The sequence below is a fragment of the Mercenaria mercenaria genome, chromosome 16, assembly GCF_021730395.1.
Source record: "Mercenaria mercenaria strain notata chromosome 16, MADL_Memer_1, whole genome shotgun sequence".
Taxonomy (NCBI): Eukaryota; Metazoa; Mollusca; class Bivalvia; order Venerida; family Veneridae; genus Mercenaria; species Mercenaria mercenaria.
The window spans coordinates 47,560,018-47,566,425 of record NC_069376.1 but is presented as its reverse complement, the minus strand read 5'-3'; positions in this window follow the sequence as shown (position 1 = coordinate 47,566,425).

Below are 6,408 nucleotides of genomic sequence, written 5' to 3'. Positions count from 1 at the left end.
AATGCTGCCTTAGTGGCTGAAAAGTAGGACCTGTGAATTTATTTTCCAGGCCCTGTTTCATCCACTGAAGTCACCTTACAGAATAAGGCCACAATAACATCAAACTACAATCCCTATAGGGCCTACATTCAAACGTTTCTGAATTTTTTGGACAAGATGCCAAGTCCCAGCTTCAGTCTCAACTTTTTCAGGGACACTGCTGGAACCTATGGTGTCACAAATCCTGGCGGGGCAAAAAAAGGGGTCTTTTTGAAAGGGCTAAACGTATACCCCACTTCGAAAGTATTGGATCTTCAAGGGCCAATATTCACGATATTTTTTTCCATGTCACGCTATTTTTTAAAATCAAGTGGACGTCAAATTAAAGTTCTACAGAAGTTCACCAGAGTTTTTTTTAAATTAGTGATGAAGAAATCACCAGCCTTCAAAATAGAGATTAGAGGACATTTATATTTTAGCCAAGAAATTTACGCGTGAATCCTGCTGTCATTTACGGTCATGCAGAAATTCTAAAAACACAGAATGCAAAATACCCATTCAACAGAGTAGAATGTCGTACTCAAAGCATACCTAGCGGAAGCTCTGTTTCAACTATGAGAACAATGTTCCCGGTCAAAGACCTAATAAGGTCGTTGTAGGCTTTGTAAATTCAAAAGCTCGTCTGGTGACTATAAACAGAATCCTTTAAACTTTCTAAACTGTAACATTCGAACATATGTCATACTGTGACGGTTTACCAGTTAATGGAGCTCCTCTAAAAACTTGATTTCAACTAAACCCACTGGCGTGACGGATGTGCGGGCCTAGTAAACGCATTTACACCCTACGGGGAAAGGGAGAGAGGATGAGGGAAAATATGTTGAAAAGAGAAGAATTTAGCTCTGGTGTAACACTATTCGTTTTTCAGTTGGAACCAAACTTCTCTCATCACGGGAGTATTTGACACTAGCAAAGACTGGTACTGTGAAATTTGGATGTTCAATTTGCTAGCCCCCTTTCGGGTGAGAAAAATTATCAAAAACATTATTTATCCACTTTGAAAAATAGCTGGTTTTTAAAAAGTTACTAAGTGTAATACTTAAACATTTTATGTTTTTATAAAGATATTCCCCTGTCTTATATTTGTTAAAAAAGGAATATTTATTTTTGTTTTAAAATAGATATTGTTTTCATTTATATTTCCAGGACACTATCAGCTGTGTGGTCTTAAGCGAAATTCTTCCTTTTTTCAAGTGGACTCTTCGAGAGAATTGAATTGGAATAAACTTTTTAAAAAAAGCAATGGATACATCAGAGCTTCAGTGTTGTATAGTTTGTGATCCTGTTCTAAGTTTTAAATGTACATAGGTGTATATCCCGCTGATCAATTACCTGTAGGCTTTCTACATTACCAACTGCGTTTATAGCAAATTATGATATACATAGCAGAGAAGGGACACATTGTCTGCTTTTATATAGACATAAATAGACAAGGGGAATTTTTTGATTCTTATGGTAAAGTCCAGTCTACAATTCTTCTTATTTTGATAAGTGGATAAAGGACAATGCATCGAGTATAAGATACAATGCCATGCAAAACAAAGCAATTATTCCAATGTTTGTGGACTATATTTGTTTATTTTATCTTCGTATAAATTCAATGCATGTCATAACAAATATACTCAACTTTTTAGCCATACTAATTTTTCTCTTAATGATTATTTTGTATATAATCATATGTCACGCATATATTCAGATTGTTCAAAAAATTTAATTTTGTGTGTATAATCAAGTGTGTAAACCTCTAAAAAAACTATATAATTTTAAAGGGTTTTTTTGTTAATTTATTGTTTATTTAAATCCCATATTTACATAAGCTGTGGAAAAGAAAACAAGAAAAAGACTATTCATTTTCTACCCTTTTAATATAGAATAAAGTGTAACCCTATTCTTTTACAAAAAACAAAATTTTGTATTAGCATACATTCAGTTTTGATATTTTATTTAAATGTCACGGGTGTGACACTACAAATCTGCTAAAAAAAGATCTCTCGTCTTCAAGCAATGTGGGAGTACTTGTCAAATTTTTCCAATTTGTATGTCAAAGGTGTGACCTTAAAATTGTCTAAAAATTAAATTTCCCTTTTTCTGGTAATATTAAAGGAGTTCTTGCCCTTTCTTCCTCTACCTGTGACTGTCTCAAAGAATAATGACCATAAGCAAGACTGTCTGTAGCTTAAGCAGATACCTTTTGTCATCAAACGAGGACAGTCCAATTTTTTTCTTTTTCATTACAGTACAACTCTGATTGTCATTTCTAATTGCCCGTTATTGTTACAACATTCTGACCTCTGAAAACAAGATATTTTTATAGTTTGTGAATCTAAAGGTCTCTTTTCAAAGGGGCCCTTTTGCAATTCCTTTGCCCTTTTCTCTTCTTTGTTATTATCCACTTAAAACTGTACACTTACTTCTGAGACCAACAAAAGCAGAGATGGGAATTCCAGACATTTCATCCTTCATACTCCCCATTTTTTTCTTATTCTCCTCACTATATAGGAAATGATTTTGTGGGTAGTCCGACGAATCAAACAAGTGAATTTTTCTTTCATATACTGGAAAAACGTCAAATGATTCCACGAAAAACCCAAAATAGAATCAGTGTCAGTGAGACCATGGTCATCTGCTCACCAAAATGTTTTTCAATTTGTTGTAATAGAAGTCATACAGGGCCCCATTTACTCAAGTCTCCCAATAGAAAAAAAAAATGATACATAAATGTAAAACGTTATTTAAACGGGGGAAAAGTGAGCCAAATCGTGTCTAGATTATGAAATTTTCAAGACGATAAAATATCAAAAACTATTTACCTAATAACACATGCCACTTAGATTGGTTTATTCATTAACACCTCACTCTATAAAGTTCAACGGCTGTAAGGTCTTCGTTGAATATTGTTGTAGTTTTATAGGTTGATTTTGAACTCAGTTTCAAAAGACGCCCTTTCATTATGCACGAGCTCAATGTTTTATGTTTTCTGACATTTTCCATCGTCTGTTAAATAGTGGGAGAAAAAGATAAATAAGAAGCTCGATAGTTATAATTAAGTGTGATAAAAAAATAATATTGATTAGCGAAAGTCTGTTTTATATCTATCCCCCGCTCTTTGAATATCTAAATATAAACACAATGTTACATGTTGCTACAAAACTTTAAATTACTGAGGTAAAAACATTGCACTAATCCCTCTTGTTTTAATCTTTCTAGTTAAACACTTAAATTATTTTTTTTTCGAAGAAATGAAAAGACGAATAAATATACAAACCTTCCCAAAATAGCTGTTATTCATGAGTTGTAGAAGTTCTTGGCAAAGGCAGACTAGTTTTCTTTCTTTGTGCAGTGTTGAAGTCAATGTATGGTCTCATCCAGCAGATTGCGTAAATTCAAGTACTCTATGAATTTCCATTATCTCCAACCCCGCTCTAGGTAAAGCTGAAGATTTCTGTAGTGTACCACGAAACTTCTCTTTATCTTCTAACGATGTAATCATTTTTTTCACTTTAACTCTCGGGGGTTAATGCTTCATTTTCTGTCTTGTTATGCAGTTTTTTCCATAAGTTTTTGTGCATAGGGGGAAAGCAAAATCATCTGAGATGCTTTTCTTTCCGGTGCTAGTGGAAGTCGTTGTGTTTGTCATGAAGTTCGGGGATACCTCAAATTGACTTCAATATGTAACCTTTCTCCCCATCCGCTGGAATATTCCTAATGTCTAATTGATTTATTTCCGTTTTTTTTAAAAATTGAAAATCTGATGTGGAAGTGGTTGTTGCATGGCAAATCCATACAAATTGCACATATCTAAATATAAAAATAGTGAAAAATTTCTTTTCACTATCATAATCTGAGAGAAGTGGTTTAAATTTGCTTGTTTATATCTATTCGAAATTTGTGATATTCCCCCTCGTATGCCCTTTTCAATGAATAGCACTTGATCTATGTCCGTCATCAGCTCTAGTTGCACACCCGTCATCTTCAAACAACTACCCCAAAACTTAACCCGGGACTGGTATAAAAATGGCATGGACCCAAAAACCATATTGCTCCATACACATACTTCTAAACGTTTCAAATACGCAACACAGAAGTATTACATCACATTTCAAGTAAAGGTCGTGATAAGACCCCATGCTTGTCATTTCAAAATGGGCAAACACATCACAGGCGTGCTTGTAATCCTGCTCAGATATATGTTGTTTGGTTAAAGCGTTATAAATGCTTCTGCTGGTGGTAAACAATGTTCATCAAATTTACTTTCACGATCCATATAATCATACGGATACCCCCCTTTCGAAATGGGCAACTTGACATCATCAGTTTTTGGGGAAATTTCCCTAAATAAGGTGTTCAAAGGCATCCTGTCCATCACACTTAAATTTCCACCAAACTTTGCAATAAAGAGGGTAGAAACTGTAAGCTGTAAATGAATCTCAAGTTACCTGGGGAAAAACTCACATAGTTTTCTGAAACTTTGAGCAATACATTTAGTTTTTTTTCCCCCTTAAACTCACCAATACTTTGACAATGATGTGCGCATCAACTTCTTCAAGTTGTGAAAAATGACGCACGTATGTTTCGCCTGCTTGCATTTAAAAATTGCATTGGTTGTGAGCCATTCCAATAAAGTCTCCCGTTAAATGATCATGATGTCTTACTAAGTGGAGGCACTTTTCATAGGGATGAAGTCCTTTGACATAAACAACACTGCGAAGCGCGACATATTTCCTCAAATCGTCACTCGTAATGATCATTGGTTCTATATTAGAGGAATTTTTCAATTCTTTTTGCCCCTCGCAGCAAGCTTGTAATAAATTTTGTGAGCATCACTCCCCCTAAAACCCACCGTTGGTTTAGTATATCTATTGTCCGCACAAACTACCTTGTACGCAAAAACCGCAAACTTCAATTTTTGTGGTAGACGTGGTGCTCGAGTGTGTAGTTCTGGAAGCCCATTTGAAAACCCGCTATTTAAATTTTCAAAATCTGCATAAATCGTGAATGAAACTTTAATTTCTTTTTCAAAGTTTTAAAATTTTCCAGTATAGCACTGTCACCGACTGCGGGTAGTTCCACCTTTTGGCTTCATTTGTATACAGTATGTGTTTATGCTTTTGCAGAAACTCATTACGTACAAAACCATGCAACAGTATGGGCAGAAAAACATTCTTTGGTTATGTGACTTGCTTCTAAAAAGAAAAGTATTTAAGTCTCTTATGAGAACTTTAATGAGAGACTTGACCATATTTGATCCATAGCAAATTCACATGAGAAATCTACGTGGATTTGATGTGATTTTCAATGGAACAATTCATTTTCTTCAAAAGTGAATACGTTTACTAAAAATATGTTCGTTTTTTTTTTCAAATCTATCGATTTGTGCTAAAGATATGGATACTGTATACCACTCATGTTCAGTTCTTTGTAAAGGGACAAAAAAGTTTCAACTTTTACAGCATTCCTTTCTGAGGGATGTAAAGAAGCTAAAATGCACCACAGGAAACACTTCTCCCCTCATTTTCAATATTAAGCAAACTTGAGTTGTAAAGCAACGTCCTAGGTAAAGGTAGTAAACTTGAGCCTGATACGGTCGATACTTGATGGTGTGAATCTCAAGTTTTGCACTTTCTGAAAAACCCCAGCCAGAGCCATCTCGCATAATTCTCCAAGCGGGCATACATTTTCTGAAATGTTATTTAAATCATGTTCGTTTAAACCATCCAAAGTCAGTGACATATAAGTCTACTTCTGAAAAAGGGGGTGCCCCACACTGCTATCTCCCCCTTATCAGTTCGTTCCATTTCAACCTGAACGCATAAGTTCCATTTAATGCCTCCCATACTTCGTATTCTAGACTGAAGGTAGGTGAGAATTCGGGACCTCACATTTGCAAAAAATGTTAACAAATCAAAATCTTTCACCACCCCGCTCCTGGGAAGGATAATTCTATTTTGCACTGAATTTTGTAAAGCACTCTCATCTCCCCTCATTGTCTGTATTTAATGAGTCTTGATTATCTTTGTTTTCATTAGACAGTTCTATGTTTTCATCATTTTCAGACTGATTTGTATTTTGAGTCTCAGCAGTTGATTTGCTTTCAGACTGGGGTGATGCATTTTCAGACTGATTTTTATTTTGATTCTCGCAGCTGATTTGCTTTCGGGACTGGGGTGAAGCAGTATCTATTAAAGACTTTTCTATTCCCCTATCTCTACCCCCACTTTGATTGAGTGGATGATTTTCCATGACATGAGAAAACAATGCAGAATACTCCCAAATTCACTCTCACAGTATCTACAAGTAAACAATTGTTTTTGACCTTTATTTTAATCTTGTTTATGCACAGTGCGCATATGTCGTTTTAAATTTTTAAAA